The 17,058-nt window shown below is 38.9% G+C and overlaps 1 long non-coding RNA gene across 2 annotated transcripts in view; it reads left to right on the top strand.

Annotated features, from left to right (window-relative positions):
- The window catches only part of LOC138762804 (uncharacterized), a 311,006-nt gene that overhangs the window by 112,275 nt on the left and 181,673 nt on the right, over window positions 1–17,058 (top strand). For both annotated transcript variants that reach the window (XR_011357162.1, XR_011357171.1), the window contains exon 3: window positions 5,200–5,332. This is a non-coding gene — a long non-coding RNA (uncharacterized lncRNA). The remainder of the gene's footprint in view (window positions 1–5,199; window positions 5,333–17,058) is intronic.

Here is a 17,058-nt window from a genome sequence, read left to right as displayed (position 1 = left end):
CAAATGTTTACTGTAACAAAAGTTCCTTTTAATTATCTTTAAACAGAATCACACTTTAACTTATCGCTATTGACTTAACTAACCTAACTTAACCCCCTTATAATTCTAAGCACGTGTGTATGTAATGTGTGTGTAAGTTCAGAAAAGTTCTTTTATTCACAGTCCAATCTCACTTCTTATTCCTCCAAGTTCACTAGTTGCAGGCAATTCTTATACTGTGCACAGAATTTAACATTTATAAAGTTCACCAGGCTTTGGTGCTTGAAAGGTAAATGGTTACTGCTTAGGAAGGTTCTCGCCGGTTTTCAGAGAGAGATTTGTTGTTCCAGGACATCCACAACTGATGTTCTTCCATCAGCCCCTTCAGTATCTTGCTGACAAAACTTTCCCCCTTCAGGGTTCTCCAGATGATAACCTCTTTCTTTCAGGTCACCACAGAGTGCCTTTTTGATTTTCTTATTCCAAGTGAAACATTAGACAGCCAGTCCTCTCCTCTTGCATGAACCACAAGTGCTTTGACCAGGCTGTCTTCCAAATGTGCTTTCCACAAGCTTGCAAGCTTGTCCTGTTCCAGTGACAGCTGTTTATGCTGGCAGTAACACTGTAGAATGATCTCTGTCTCTTTGTCTCTGTCTCTCTCTCTCTCCCAGAGAGAAAGACTGACTCTGCTTGCAAAACCACATCACCCTCTTAGAACAGCAAGCTCTACTCCAGATTGAAGGCAGCTCCAACCGGATCTTTCATCTGTTGCCTTTTGTAAACAACAATCCATTAGTTTTTTTTTAACTTTATTTAAAATTTTATGACATTAATAAAATAAAAATTACATTTAAAGAAATAATAAAAAATAAGATAATAAAAATTAGAATACTACATCATTAAACTACACAAATTAACCCCCCCCAATAATTATAACACAACATTAATCATCTAATTTAAAATTAATCCAACCCTCCCCCCAAAATAAAGAGTGAAGAATTAATTAACAATGTTGTAAATAAAATTGAAAAAACACCACTTACGAAAAAAAGATAAAACTTAACAACAACAAAAAATTACTAACAACAAAAAAAATATCGATACTAAAATAATACCCTTAAACATATATTTAAATCAAACATAATTCATGTATTTAACAAATGAAATCCACTTTAAAACTAAATTCAAATATTAAAATCATATATCAACCACATATCTGTTATACAAAAAATCATAATTAATAATACATAAATACAGAATTTCCATTAATACCAAGTTTCCTTTATAATTCATCGAGAGAACAAAAACATCCCTTAGAAAAACAATCAGATAAACTTTTTATTCCCTTCCCCTTCCCTTATATAAAAAAAGAAAAAAAAAGAAAAAAAAGTGCAAACTCTTATAAAATTCTCCATATTCTTCATTTATAACATCTTCAAAATTTTCTATCAAAATTAACTTAATTTTATTAAACTCTTCTCCCTCAATGTATTTGTACTTAATTTTCTTCTTCTTCTTATCACCTTTCCCCTCATCTTCCTCTTCATCTAATTCAACATCCTCAATTTTTGACTTATTATCTTCTGTGACATCATCCTCTTAAAAAAGAAAGAAAAAAGAGAACCCCCCTAAAAAAAAGAGAAAAAAAGGAGAGAAAAGAAACCTCCTAATTCCTTCTCAATTACAATCAAAACAAAAAGAGTTAAAAAAAATAATTATTTATTAAAAAAAAATAATTAAAAAAAACCTTCACTTCTTAACCCAAAAATTAAAAAGAAAACAAAAACAGGTCGGAGGTCACAACTACCTCCTCCTGTTTAAACCGCCCAAAGCAGTAACTCCCCCAAAATATTGGGTGTGAGATAACTCACAGGTAGCTGATGACTTCTGGAAAGTAGTGCCTACCCAGTTCCCTCTCCCAACTCCCATTTCATTAAACTATCATCATTATTTAAACTATTTAAACTCTTTTCAAAAAAAAGATAAAAGATTTATTTTTTAAAATCAACGTTACCACTTCGATCACCATTGCTTCCATTTCTTTTAAAAATCTGGGTACCACCTTACATCTCTACTCTCTTTGGAGACCTTAAAGGACTACATCGTTCCTGAAACTGCATGATTGGTAGAGACTAAGCAAAGTCCATAACCTCTTTAGAATTGTCAAAGAATTTTGGCTAATTTCCATCCTAAAAAATCTTCAGTACCACAGAATACCTGAATGTTGCCCTATGTCTTTTTTTCCACAACCGTTCTTTCAAAGAATTAAATTCGTGACGTAATAGCATAGTATTAAATCTCCATCTTGAAGCTTTCTGAACATCTTGTGAACTCAAATATTCTAATAATAATAATGAATGATCCGAAATCAATCTAGCCTTATACTCCACAGATGTAACCCTATCCTGCAAATGTGCTGATATTAAAAAATAATCAATTCTAGAAAAAGAATTATGTCGCGAGGAATAAAAAGAAAAATCTTTCTCTGTAGGATTAACTCTTCACCAAATATCAATTAAATTCAAATCTGCCATCATATTAATCACTTGGATTGCCATCTTAGACTTCTTAATTACTCTTAAGTACTTATCCAATAAAGGCTCCAACACCACATTCAAATCTTCCCCAACATCACGTTAGAGTTCGATTGTCCAAGTAATAAAGACATATCCACCACATTAGGAGCATAAACAACAAGCAAAGTCCATGCCTCATTAAAGATTGTACAATTTAATTTTAATAATCTTCCACCATTTTTCTCTTCACTCTGTAACTAAAATGGTAGATTCTTATGTACCAAAATTGCCACACCTTTTGCCTTAGAATTAAACGAAGAATAAAAAACGTGCCCAACCCATTCACGTTTGAGTTTCAAATGTTCCTTATCTATTAAATGAGTTTCCTTTGCCATTGCGACCACCGTTTCTTCCATTTCTTCCAGAAATCAAATTCCCTTCTTGCAGCTCTGCCCTCTCTGGAGACCGTGGAGGACTACGTCGTTCCTGGAATTGCATAATTGGTAAAGACTGAGCAAAATCCATAGCTTCTTTAGGATTATCAAAGAACTTTGGTTGATATCCATCCTGAAAAATCTTCAGTACCACAGGGTATCTAAATGTTGCCTTATATCCTTTTTTCCACAATAATTCTTTCACAGAATTAAATTCACGTCGTTGAAACATAATTTCCTGACTCAAATCCGGATAGAAGAAAACACGATTACTCTGAACCATCAAAGGAGATTTGTTTTGCTGTGCATTTCTAATAGCCATACGTAAAATAGTCTCTCTATCACAGTAATTTAAACAGCGAACCAGAACAGGTCTTGGATTCTGTCCTGAAAAAGGTCTCCTTCTCAAAGCTCTATGAGCCCATTCCAATATTAAACCTTCAGAAAACTTATCTTGTCCCAACACTTGTGGAATCCATTCAGTGAAAAATTTTCTTGGATCTGGCCCTTCTATGCCTTGTGGCAAGCCGACAATTTTCACATTATTCCGTCTGGATTGGTTCTCCAAATAATCAACCTTTTTTGCTAAATTTTTATTCTGAATCTGTAACGTTTCAATTGTTTTATTCACATCTTGCAATTGATCTTGGACATCAGATAATCCTTGATCACACATCTCAAGTCTTTCAATAGTTTCAACTTTAAAAGCTCCATAATCAGCCATCTGTTAAGTATTGACATCCACCAATGCATTAATCTTAGAAGTAAGATTATTCATAGAATCACCTAAATGCATCATTGAAGAAAATATCTTATGTTCAAGACTCTTGAAAAGTATATCAACATCAGTAGATCCAGACATAGTGGGATCCTGCTGTTCTTGTGGAATCAGAGGACCTTCTATCCCTTCTTTTAATTTAGTAGCTTTTCTTGCAGTTTGACTCCATGTAAGAGCCCCTGCCACAGACCCCCCAGAAGTATCAGGAGGCTGATAATCAGGGTTATCTTTGATCCAAACCTCCTCTAAAAGCTTCGTTACATCAGTATCTGGAAGAGCTGATATAACTGGTGGTATAGCAGTCAAATAACAACTCTTTAACTCTCCAACTGGTGGCGCCCCAGCTAATTCAGAAGTCAAAGTCTCAGTAGACGTTGTTTAAAATACTGGCATCCGACCAGCCCTTTGTTCTAAAGGCAGCTGAAAACGACCTTCAGAAAGACTTATGGAATCAGAACGGACCTCCAAGGCCGAATTCTTCGCTTGTTTTCCTGGATCCATTTCACACTGAGTAAACAAGTAGGCTCAGATAATTTCGGAAAATATAATTTTTTAACAATCTGTTGATATTTCCTTTTACTTTTTTTTAACAAATGTACCATTAGGTATTAATTCAAAACCTCATACTATTTATAAACTTTTTTTTAAAAGTTTTAACGGGCACTTAAAGACAAAACAATAAGTAAGAGTCAGGAGAGGACTGGAAGGCACGTCTGTTCATTACGCCATCTTGCCATGCCCTCCAACAACAATCCATTAGTGAAGTCTCTTGGGCACTCTCCAAAACTCTTGCAGAAGCTGTGGAGCCGATATGTCTAGCATTAGCAGAGCTCCAGTATTTCAAATGAGATCTGTTATAAAGTGTCTGTATGTGACCTACTCTAACAAACCTTTCCCAAATTATCTCCCAAAAACAATTCTATATACTCTGTCACACATCACTATTTATTTTTGCTAGATGAGCTCTCAGCCCTGAGTGGTTTAAATTAATGCTCTGCATCAAACTAATAAATTCAGGAAATATATTAAAAAATAAAAATGCATTTTCTTTCCCCAGAAACATATTTTTCCCGTTATTCTCAAGATTTTGTTGTGTAAGGTAATGTTTTCCACCTCCTATTGATGAATTATTGGAGCTGTGTTTTGGATCCACAGAGAAAATCTCTCTTCTGTTCCTGGAATCAGTTCCCTCCAGTGAATTGGATGAGAATGTCCTGTTCCAGGCCAAAGTACATGTGTTCAATGTTAGAAACATGCTGGTCTGTAGTTCTCTGCAAACTGTTGGGCATAATAACTTCATTTTAAAAAAAGAATCTTTGAAAACCAAAATGGCCACTTTGTGCTCAGAACTCCAAACATAGTTAACCATCCTCAACTGAATTAAAATCTTGGGGCCAAGTTGTGGGCAATCATTCTTTTGCTATTCTCCAATTGTAGAAATGAGATCAAATTCACCTCGTAACTGTTGCCCCATTGTTTTCTGTTTTACCAGGTTTATTAAATCACACAGACATTCGTGCAATTTGATGAAAATGTTTAGAAGCATAAAAAGAGAAGTCGGAGAAAAGAAAACCAGACCTATGCTGCAAGATTTAGCTGCACAACTAGTTTCCTCAGAGCTACAGGTATCAATTTATTTCTAATTTCACATGTGAATTGCGAACTGGCATTTTTTTACTTTGAATTTGTATTTCCGGGCAAATTGATCAGACTGACAGTTGGTCACATCACTTTTCATTCAGTGCCCTTTCAATGGCCACCAGCTTATTAATCAACCAGGTGTCTCTGTTTAGCCATAGAAAAAAAAATGGTCTCCTTATGTGAATGAAAAAGAGATACGGAATGATTTGGTTGGTCAGAATAACTGGTTGATCAGCTTTATTTGATTTTCATTGTTGAATAATGTTGGCGTTTCAGAAGTCATAAGGAGCCACTGGGGCTTATTTAAGCGATCGTCAGCTCATCAGCTCGTCAGCTTTGTGAGCATGACGGAAGGAAAGAATAACTGTTAATGTCCACAACCAATATACAGGGAGTATTGCTTTATTAACATCAGAGGGTAAGTGCTTGGGACAATTGCATCTCCCAGCAGATCTTCATGGAGATTTGCCATGATCAGCAAACCTGGAACTTCTTAGAAGATACTATCTGCACCTTCAATTTTTACCAGACGGATTCCAGAAACATGTCATATATATTCCAGCCCCTTGCATCTCTGTTAAAGAATATACCTTCTCCTTGGGTGGAGACCAGCGAACAAAGTGTGGATAGTAGTTTGCTGGGGTATGCAGATTCCCAATAGGGTAAGGAAGGGATGACTGCATCCACTCCAAAATTCAGGAATGTTTGGGAAGCAAATTGGATAACACTGCTTCATTGATCAACTTGTCTGCAATTATAGGGTGATGACAACAATGGTCACCATTTAATATCTGGAGAAGAGCCTTTTTTAAGACTTCATCATGAGATATCCCATTCTGCCCATTCTAATCCAATCACTGAATCTAATCAAAGAATTGATAACGAGGGCAATGGTGTCTCATGCACCCCAAAATCTCATTGACAGATTTTTTTAAACAACTGCAGATATTTTTAAACATTGTCTAATGGTACAGAACGTGTTAGGTACCACAATGTAAAATATGTCTGTGTTCTGTGTTGACCCAAAGAAAATTTACTCCCAACCAATGCCAATAGCAAGAGTGCTGGAGACAATGAAACAAACCTATGAGGAACAGGAAGAAGTGGAACAGAGGAAGAGAAATAGAATGGTGTGGGAGGAGAATGGAGAAATAATGTTAGGAGCTCTTTATTCCCATGCTATTTGGAACAAACTGAAAGGAATTGAGGTTTAAATGCAGCACAGTCTGAAAATGATCTCTGCTCCTCAGGGAACAAAGAAAGCCATATCCTCCTGAATATTTGGATATTTGCTGTTAAATGACAAGTGGCATTAAACTTATTGATGTAATTTAATGACCACCTCCAACAAGAGCTTGTTCAATGCTGTTTGTTAGCATTAATTTATTCAACTACGACTTAGAACATAGAACAGGGAACAGAACAATAAATACAATATGCCAGTGGACCAAAATTCTTACCTGCTGCAGCCAAAACGATACACCAACTACAAAAGTAAAAATTTAACAAGACAGAAGAAGAGATCATAAATATCAAAGGGTAGCTAACAATTCAGCTGCAGTTACTGCTAGAAATAAAGAGTAGTGCAGACAGAAATGGTTAGTGTTTGGATACTTTGAGGAGTTTCAAGGGCCAAATAACTGTTGGATAAAAATCTAAAGGTATTGGACTTCAGGCTTCTGTACCTTCTGCCTGAAGGAAGCAGTGAGAAGAGATTGTAACCTCATAATGTGATGAGGCTACTTTACAATATTGTTTGCCCTCCTGAGGCAGCATCTCTCATAGGTGCTTTCAATGCCTGTGATGGATTTGGCTGCATTGCCACTTTCTCCAGCTTTCTGAATTCCTGTGCACTCAAGATTCCAAACCAGTCAGTATTCTTTCCACAGTACACCTGTAGAAGTTTTGTGCAGTATCAATAATATGCCAAATTTTCTCTGACCTAGACCTTAAGACCTAGGAACAGAAACAGGCCATTCAACCCATTGAACCTACTCCACCATTTCATTGTGAGCTGATCCATTCTCCCACTCCCCTGTCTTCTCCCCATAACCACTGATACAATGACTGTCCAGATACTTATCAACCTCTGCCTTAAATAAACCAAACGACTTGGCCTCCACAGCCGCATGTGGTAGCAAATTCCAGAGGTTCACCACTATCTGGTTAAAGAAATTCCTTCACATCTCTGTTTTAAGATGAGCTCCCTTCAATCCTGAAGTTATGCCCTCTAAGAAGATCTGAGTTTAAAAAAAAGGCGTTGTTGTGGCCTCAATGTATTGGCTCTAGAGATGTCCTCTGATATGCAGACTCCCCTAAAGATTAACGTACTAACCTTTCCTCTGTAAATCTTCATTAAAAAACGTTATTTAGTCCCTTAGCCTCCCCTTTGTAAAGTCCACAATAAACCCTTTGGTCCTACTGATATTGAGAACAATATTTTTTGATCTGGCAACACACCATCAGATTCTTGATCTCCATCTAATATTTAATTTAGTTTAGAGATACAGCACGGTAATAGGCCTTTCTGACCCATAAAACAGTGCCACCCTTATACACACAGGTAACTAATTAACCTACTTACCCCATATGTCTTTGGAACGAGGGAGGAAATGTGAGCACCAGAGAAAACCCACATAGATATGGGGAAAGCATACAAACTTACAGGAGAATTTGAACCCTGGTTGCTGACCTGTAATCGCATTCCAGTAATAGCTACATTAACTGTGCCACCCTTTCCTAACTGATCATTTCCCATTATTCAGCCAACAAAGGTGGTGTTATCAGTGAATTTATTGATTTCATTGGAGCTGAACTTGGCTATGCAGTCTTGAGTGTGTAAGGAATAGAGCATGGGACTAGATTTCAGATTTTAGATTTATTGTCAGAGAACATACATAAAGTCACATACAACCCTAAGGTTCTTTTTTTAATGGGTGAGGCAGAATTACCATTTATTGATAGTGAAAAAAAAACTGTACACAGCGTATACATGTTAACAAATAAAAAACTGTAAACAGATAAGGAAGATAAACAAACTGACTGTGCAATAGAGACTTTTTTTAAAATCATTAAAGTGCACAAATAAAGGTTCTTAAATGAGTCCTTGATTGAGTTTGTTGTTGAGGAGTCTAATGCTGGAAGAATAGCAGTTGTTGCTGAACCTGGTAGTGTGAGTCTTGTGGCACCTTGACCTCTTTCCTGATGGCTGCAGCGAGAACTGGGTGGTGTGGGTCTTTGATGATTGCCACTGCTCTCTGACAGCAGTGTTCCCTTGTAAATGTTCTCGATAATGGGGAAGGCTTTGCATGTGATGTCCTGGGCTGTGTCCACTCCCTTTTGGAGGGCTTTATGTTCAGGGTTATTGGTGTCCCCATACCAGACCATGATACAGCCGGTCAGCACACTTTCTACCACACATCTGTAGAAATTTGCCATGGTTTCTGGTGTCATACGAAACTTCTGCAAACTCCTCAAGTCGTTGGAGCACTGAGGTGCTTTCTTCAAGATGTCAGGCAGGTAAGATCCTCCGAGATAGTGACTCCCATGAACCTAAATTTGCTCACCCTCTCTACCTCTGATTCCACCAGTGATCACTGGATTGTATACCTCTGGCTTTCCCTTCCTCAAGTCAGCTCCTTTGTTTTGATTTTATTGAGTGCAAGCACACAGCTTGAGGTGTCCCTGTATTGATGATCAGTGAAGAGGATGTGATATTGCCAAGGACAGATATTTCAGTATTCAGGAGTAGATAACTGAATATTTGACACTACAGTGCATCCCCACCTTTTCTTGGACCAGCAGACGTGTACTGCTCCAAAAACTGCAGAAACATGCAAATACATTGTGCAATCTCAACAAGGGTGCCTGGAATTAACACCAATCTAATTAGACGTAGAGATCTATAAATCAGAAAGAGCTACAACGTGTGCAGTTGTGGCTGGCCAGGCTGATCTGATGCCAGAGGTGTTTGTTTTAAAGAGTGGGAAAAGGAAGAATGCAGCATGATGCACTTCTGGTTCTATCTCAGGTCACTGGCTGTGTGGGGTTTTGACACCAATGGCAGAAGAAATGTACAGTGTGCAACATGGGACATCACATTTCCCTGACACAGGAACAAATGTAGATTATACATTCAAGTGTTCAATCCAGTTTTATTTTATCTGATGCAATGTTACTCAGAACCACTGGTAAAATAGTTTGTGCAGCACGTAGAAACAGGGCTATCCAATCCAATTTCCAAGCTAGAAAATGTAGCATTCATATCCACTTGAAATGCAGAAAGCATGCTTCTGTAACAAGTAAATTTTTGGTAGTTGTATGGTAATATTAATTTCTTCAGAGACAACATCACCACCCCTCTCCACTCTGGGGTCCGCACTCCCAGAGGACAATACATTCGCTTTCTCCTTGCTTCTGTGCTACCAAATGAAACTCAGAAAGCTTCTGTGTACAATGTTCTATTTTATACAGTCTACTGCAAATTGTGCTGCAAAATAAAATAAAATCTTTTCAAGATATATTAAAGTTAGAGCAATGTGCACAGGCACCACAGTAAAGTGATTGATCACACGAGAGGTGAGCATTGTTTAAAGGTTCCCTGCACTTCTTGAAATGTTGATACATTGCGATTACAAAAGTAGTCAGAGTTGTTTGAAAGCCGCATCTATGTTGTGATTCATTGAGCAATGTCTAAACATGCAAGACATCCATCACAATTAATTTCTAAACAAATACTAGAAATCTGGGTGGCACGGTTAATGTAGTGATTAGCGCAATCTTATTACAGCACCAGCATCTCGGGTTCGAATCCAGGGCTGTCTTTAAGGAGATTGTAAGTTCTCCTTGTGAACTGCGTAGGATTCCTCTGGGTGCTCCGATTTCCACCCTTACCCAGACTCAACCCCATTCAAAGACAACCCAAATAGAAGCCCCACAACAACACCAATTCCCACAACAGACTCCTTGGGCCAGCACAATTATGACAAATTACAGGAACACCTTAACATAGACCCAATCTTACAACCTAACCCTAACCCTAATGTGCCAGTGCAGAGTTACACAGAACCCCAGAGAGGGGAAACAAGTGAACACAAGGGAATGATGATCCCACTGAGCACATATTAACACCCTAACCCTAACTCTTACCCAGACTCAACACTTTTCAAAGACAACCCAAATCATCTTCTTCTTCTTCTTCGACTTGGCTTTGCAGACGAAGATTTATGGAGAGGTATGTCCACGTCTGCTGCAGGCTCGTTGGTGACTGACAAGTCCGATGCGGGACAGGCAGGCAAGGTTGCAGCGGTTGCAGGGGAAAATTGGTTGATTGGGGTTGGGTGTTGGGTTTTTCCTCCTTTGTCTTTTGTCAGTGAGGTGGGCTCTGCGGTCTTCTTCAAAGGAGGTTGCTGCCTGCCGAACTGAGAGGTGCCAAGATGCACGGTTGGAGGCGATATCAGCCCATTGGCGGTGGTCAATGTGGCAGGCACCAAGAGATTTCTTTAAGCAGTCCTTGTACCTCTTCTTTGGTGCACCTCTGTCTCAGTGGCCAGTGGAGAGCTCGCCATATAACACAATCTTGGGAATGCAATGGTCCTCCATTCTGGAGACATGACCCACCCAGCGCAGTTGGGTCTTCAGCAGTATGGATTCGATGCTTGCGGACTCTGCCAGCTCGAGTACTTCGATGTTGGTGATGAAGTCATTCCAATGAATGTTGAGGATGGAGCGGAGACAGCGCTGATGGAAGCCCCACAACAACACCAATCCCCACAACAGACTCCCTGGGCAAGCACACTTATGACAAATTTTAGGGACACCCTAACACAGACCCAAGCTTACCAAGAAACACCCACAATAACTCTAACCCTAACTCTAACCCTAACACCACATTAATTGTAAAAACCTTTTAAATTAATGATATAGAAACCTACCGGAGAAGATACGAGGCCAACAGAGGCTAGAAGCAGGCACAGTGTAATGAAAACATGCGCCAGCACAAAGTGGCAGTTCAGAGTGACACAGAACCCCAGAGAGGGGAAGTATGTGAACACAAGGGGGATGATTATCCCGCTGCCCGGATATTGACAACCTAATGATTGTCATCTTTGAACAGTTAATAGTGATTCATCCTGAAGATACTTTCTTCCAGACGTAATTTTGAAAAAAAATTATTGCATCTACACCCTTTCGTCAATTGATAAGATCAAATCAGGATTCAGTCGTATTCTGCAGGATGAAGTCTTGTTTGACCCCTTTTAGTTCCAATGAAAAATATTGATATATGACTAAGCTAAAAGAGCTAATCCCTCCAAATGCACTCAATGTTAGGGTGTGATTGCAGCTGTCTGGAACAGCAAGATATGCCAAGTTGATAATTGTTTTATACTGCAAAAGACTCAAGTGTTCAAATGGACTTAGAATTCAGGAAGAGTTGAAGCAGATTCTTTAAGAGATGTTAGTAAGAAATCCAGGGGCTAAATTAGTTTAGTATTGTTCAAAATAATGGTTCAACATCCACACAAGTCAAAATAACTCCACTCCAAAACAGGTTCATTATTTGAATGATTTTGATATGTGTGGTGCTGTTCTGGGTATAAGTGGCTGGCCCACCCACTGACGACTCAATCTCCTGAAACCCCTCCCGCTGTGACCTGGCCATAAAGATCGACCTCCCTACCCACTTCCATTCATTTGAGCTCATGGAGTCGGGCCAGCTGAAATCTAATATGTATTAAAGCCTAACGTTCCTCATTCAGCCTTTGGAGTCATTGATAGTGCCGGATCAATGTGTTTTATCATAAATTTCTGCACTAAATCTAATTATTGTAAATGTAAAATGGTGAGTAATTTGTGACAGAAATGCCATAATAGCCATCTTTTTTTTGCCTCATGACAAAACAAGAAAACATGGTTTTGCATCTGAGGGACTATTTTCCTTTGTTGAAGAGCTGAAATAATTATGAGCCAAGGAAAGGAAAAATGATTCCATTAAGATTTTACATGTTGGATATTGACTTCACAGGACTAATTTTACATATTCTATAAATGCTGCTTCAGACTAGTTCTCATTTTTGAAACATCATTTAAAATAAGTTGTAGCAAATAAATCTTTACACTACACCATGTTGCACAGCCCAAGTTGGATCTCTACTATATAAAACAATGATGCACAAAAGAATAAATCATATACGGTATGTTATGTTGGTGACAGGTCATAGCCATGAAATTCAGACATAAATAATATCCCAGACAGGATGTGGGATGACTGTTTTACTTCTCAGATAATCTATTTCTGAATGGGTGGTCATTTTATTTTAACTGAGATTCTATGCCTGATCTATTTTCAATCTTTACATAATAACAATTTCATGAATAAGAAAACGTCCTTTGAATTTTCTTGGTGTTATTTGATCTTTTGGCAAATCTGATTATTTAATTTCTCCTGTAAAAAAATACTCAGATTCTAATTATGCTTCACCAGTACAAATGAATTTACTTTCCGTCAACATTACAATATCCAAAATTCCATTTTTTTGTTTGTAAAAGCATTGAATGAAAAAAATGCTGAAATGGTAAGAGTGTAGAATGACACAATTAAATAGTCTATTTAACCCATTGTGCATATGATGGCTCTTTGTGCACTAAATAATTCCAAGCCCTAACCCCTGCTATGGCCAAATCCGAGCTTTCCTTTTAGGTCTGTTTCCTTAAGTTGCTTCTGATCCACTTGATTTGGACTGTGCGAATACTAAATCTTCTAGCATGGTGGGGGAGGGGGGGAAATCTCTTTACGCATTCTAGGTAGACAGCATAAATATTAGATACAAAGTTAATTTAAGAATCTGTACAATTCAGATATATTGTTGTGCCCAGAGACTGCAGTTCAATTGAGAATTGTTGCCTTCAATAGTTCTGATCCACTTCTGCCTCTGTCTGATTGCCTATATGAAAGGCCCCAACAGACACTACAGGAAATATTTTGGGTTTCTCTGTAAAACTTCTTATCTTGTTCTGGATGAAAGAAACAACCTTAGTTAATTCATGTAATTGGAGTCCCTCATCACAACCTAAACTAGTAACTACTAGTAACTCATTTTTAACCATTTCTTAAAATGTTGAATTCAGTGATACAAATTAAGTCTAATAAAAACTTTATTAAGACTGCTAATGGTCCTTTCTTTTTTTACTTTATGGCTCCATTGATTAACCTAAGGATCTTGTTTGAATTTTAATTACGTTCTCAAACTACATGGCCCAAGATCTGCTTGGTCTTGCAACCCCATTAAAATTACATCGCTTAATTCATATCAACTCTTTATTTTGATCGAAATGGTTTGTTCGTACAAGATCTGTACATCATTCCTCAGAAGGGAACACATATTCAACTAACCTTAAATAATCTCGCCAGGTGACTTCCAGTATCTCCATCACAGTTTCTCCTCTAGCCATAGCTGATAATTATTTCTTTGTTTTTGTATGGGATATGGGCATCACTGGCAAATTCATCCCTAATTCCCATTGATAAAAATCAGAATCGTTGTCATGAACATGTGTCATGAAATTTGAGACTTTGCAGCAGCAATATTGTGCAGACCAAGGTGCAAAATTATTATAAATTGCAGTTTTATATCTACAATATTAAAATAAATAACATGCAAAAAAAAAAGGAGACAAAGTGCCCATAGATTCATCGTTCGTTCAGATGAGATGGTGGAGAGCAAGAAGTTTTTATAACATTGAGTGTATCTTCAGAGTCCTGTACCTCCTTTCTTATGGTAGCACTCTGAAGAGGGCATGGCCTCAGTGATGACGATCCTTGAGGATAGATAGAAGCTGCTTTCGTGAAGCACTGCCTCTTAAAGTTATCCTCAATGGAGTGAAGACTGAAGCCCATGATTGTGCTTGCCGAGCTTACAACCCTCTGTAGGCTGTTCCAGACCTGTGCATGGGCACCTGCATAACAGACGGATGCAATCAATCTGAATGCTCTCTATGCTCTCTACAGTGCACCTGTAGAAATTTGTAACTATCTTTAGAGACCTGCTCTTGTGTGGGGAATAGTGTTAGGTTTGGTGGGTTCACAGAGAGACGAGTCTGGGCACAAGTTTTACAATCAAAGGTAACTTTATTGTACACATGGGAATCAAACAGAGGAAGATATCAATCAGTACTTAATCACCTCAACAACTCAATAACTACATGAGCATTCACATAAGATCCAGGATGGACTTCGATACAGTGGCCACCTATCCTCTGCACGGTATGAGACTTAAATACTATAACGACGTAAGCAGGCACAAGGGTCCTTGATACCAGTGGCTGCTTACCTTACCACACTCTCCTGCATGTGTACAAACTCACAGATAGGGACTTTCAAACACACTCCGAATTCCCTGTACCAACGGGGGTTTTGGCTCCCAGCAAACACTGATCTATCCTAGTATTATGGCCCAACTAAGTGTTGTGCCCACCTTATCCATGACTCATCCAGCAAGTGCACAGTGGCCACCTGGCATGGAGTGATGTTTGTGGCTTGGACCAAGAGGCGGAGAGAGTGAACTTTTTTAGCATATGTTAGAATTTATACGGTTCTGAGCTGGGCATCTAGCCGTTGATGATGTGCATCATTCAATAAGCCAATGGTAAGGTGTGCACTAATGGGTGGGCAGAGTTCAACCTTAATTGGCAAGTGATGCAACTTCTGACTTGGTTTCAGACAAGGAGGTCATGTGATCCTCCTCAATCCACAATTAACACCTGCCAAATCTCCTCAAACTCTTAACGAAATACAGCTGCTGGCGAGCCTTCTTCATGATTGCATCAATATGATGGTGCCAGGTTGACACCCACGAATTTGAAGTTCCTTACCTTCTCCACCTCTCGAAGAGGACTGGTTTGTGTTCTCCTGTCTTCCCCTTCCTGAGGTTCCCAATAATTTCCTTAGTATTACTGATATTGTGCACACAAGGATTTTGTGGTGACGCCACTCACCCAACTGAACTACCTCACTCATATACACTTCCTCATTGGCATCTGTGATTCTGCTGACAACTAAGGTATCATCGGCAAATTTGTAGATGGCATTTGAATTGTGCTGACTACACAGTCATGGGTGTAGAGAGAGTACACATCCTTGAAGGGCACCTGTGCTGTCAGTGATAAGGAGATGTTGTTACCAATCTGCACTGATTGTTGTCTTCCTTTGAGGAAGCTAAGGAACCAGTTGCAGAGGGATGTAGAGAGGCCTAGGATTTGAAGCTTGCTGACTGGTACTGAGGGGATAATGGTATTGAAATCTGATCTGTAATCAATGCAAAACAGTCTGCTGTAGGTATTGTTGTCCAGGTAATCCAGAGCTGAGTAGAGAGCCAGTGAGATTACAGCTGTTGTGGAACAATTGTGGCGGTAGGCAAATTGCAGTGGGTCTGGGACTTTGCTTAGGTAAAAGTTCATTCTGGCCATGACCAATCTCTCAAACCATTTTTCGGCAGTAGATGAGTGTGCTACCAGACAATATTCATTGAGGCAGTTCTTCTTGGGCACGGGTATGATTGATGCCCTTTTGAAGCAGGAGGAAGCTTACGATTGCAGCAGTGAGAGATTGAAAATATCTGTGAACACTCAGCGAGTTGGTTGGCACAGAGTTTCAGTACCTCGAATCTGAATCAGAATTTAGAATCAGAATTCAGAATCAGAATTCTGCCAGGTATAACATCAGGGCCTGACATCATATGACGATTTATATTTGTAAGGGATCCGTGCATTGCTGGCAGACTCATCTCTAATTCTCCTTGATAAGATGTTGGTGAGCCACCTCCGAATATAGACCAATTCAATATAGGAACAGGTCCTTTGGCCCCTGACATCTGCACTGATGTGATGCCCAAATTTGATGAAAACTCTGCTGTTTGCTCATGATGTGGTCCCCCTATGCCTTATATTTTCATGTATCTCTCTAGAAGCATTATAAATGCTACTATTGCATCTACTTCCATCACTACTCCTGGCAATCCATTTATTGCACGTCTCCTTTAAACACCTCTTCCACTCACCTTACACACATGTCCTTTAGTTATACAACATGTTTACCTTGGGAAAAATGATCCTGGCGGTATGGTATCCCCTAATCTATGCTGCATAGAAAACAACCCAAGTGTGTCCAACTTCCCAATATTTCATACCTTCTAATCAAAGCAACATCTTGGTAAATTTCTTCCATATTGTCCAGTGGCACTCAGCTCCACGATCAAGAAGTGTTTTGAGCAACTGGTTATGGAGAAAATCAAAGTGCATCTACCAGTGACCATTGTCCCATTACAGTTTGCTTATCGGCCAAACCGATCCACAGAGGAGCCCTGACTTTACACTCCTTCTAGGATCACCTAGAGAATGTTGCCTCATATGCCAGGCTGTTGTTCATTGACCTCAGCTTGGTGGTCAACACAATTAAAGCTCAGAGGGTGGTGGCTAAACTTTCCTTGCTTGCCCTCAGTACCCCTCTCCTGGACTTCTTGAGTGAAAGAACTTTGCCAGTCTGAGTTGGCAGCAAAATTTCAATCCTCATCACATTGAGCACTGGCACACCTCAGGGTTCGTGCTCAGCCTGCTACATTTACACTGCTAACCTACAGCTATTCTGCCAAGTTCAATTCCAATAGAATTATCAAGAGTGTGGATGACACAATGGTAGTTAGTCTCATCAGGATCA

Source organism: Narcine bancroftii, chromosome 1, assembly GCF_036971445.1.
Source record: "Narcine bancroftii isolate sNarBan1 chromosome 1, sNarBan1.hap1, whole genome shotgun sequence".
NCBI lineage: Eukaryota > Metazoa > Chordata > Chondrichthyes > Torpediniformes > Narcinidae > Narcine > Narcine bancroftii.
Note: the sequence above shows the minus strand (reverse complement) of the source record. Positions and strands in the feature narration are given on the sequence as shown.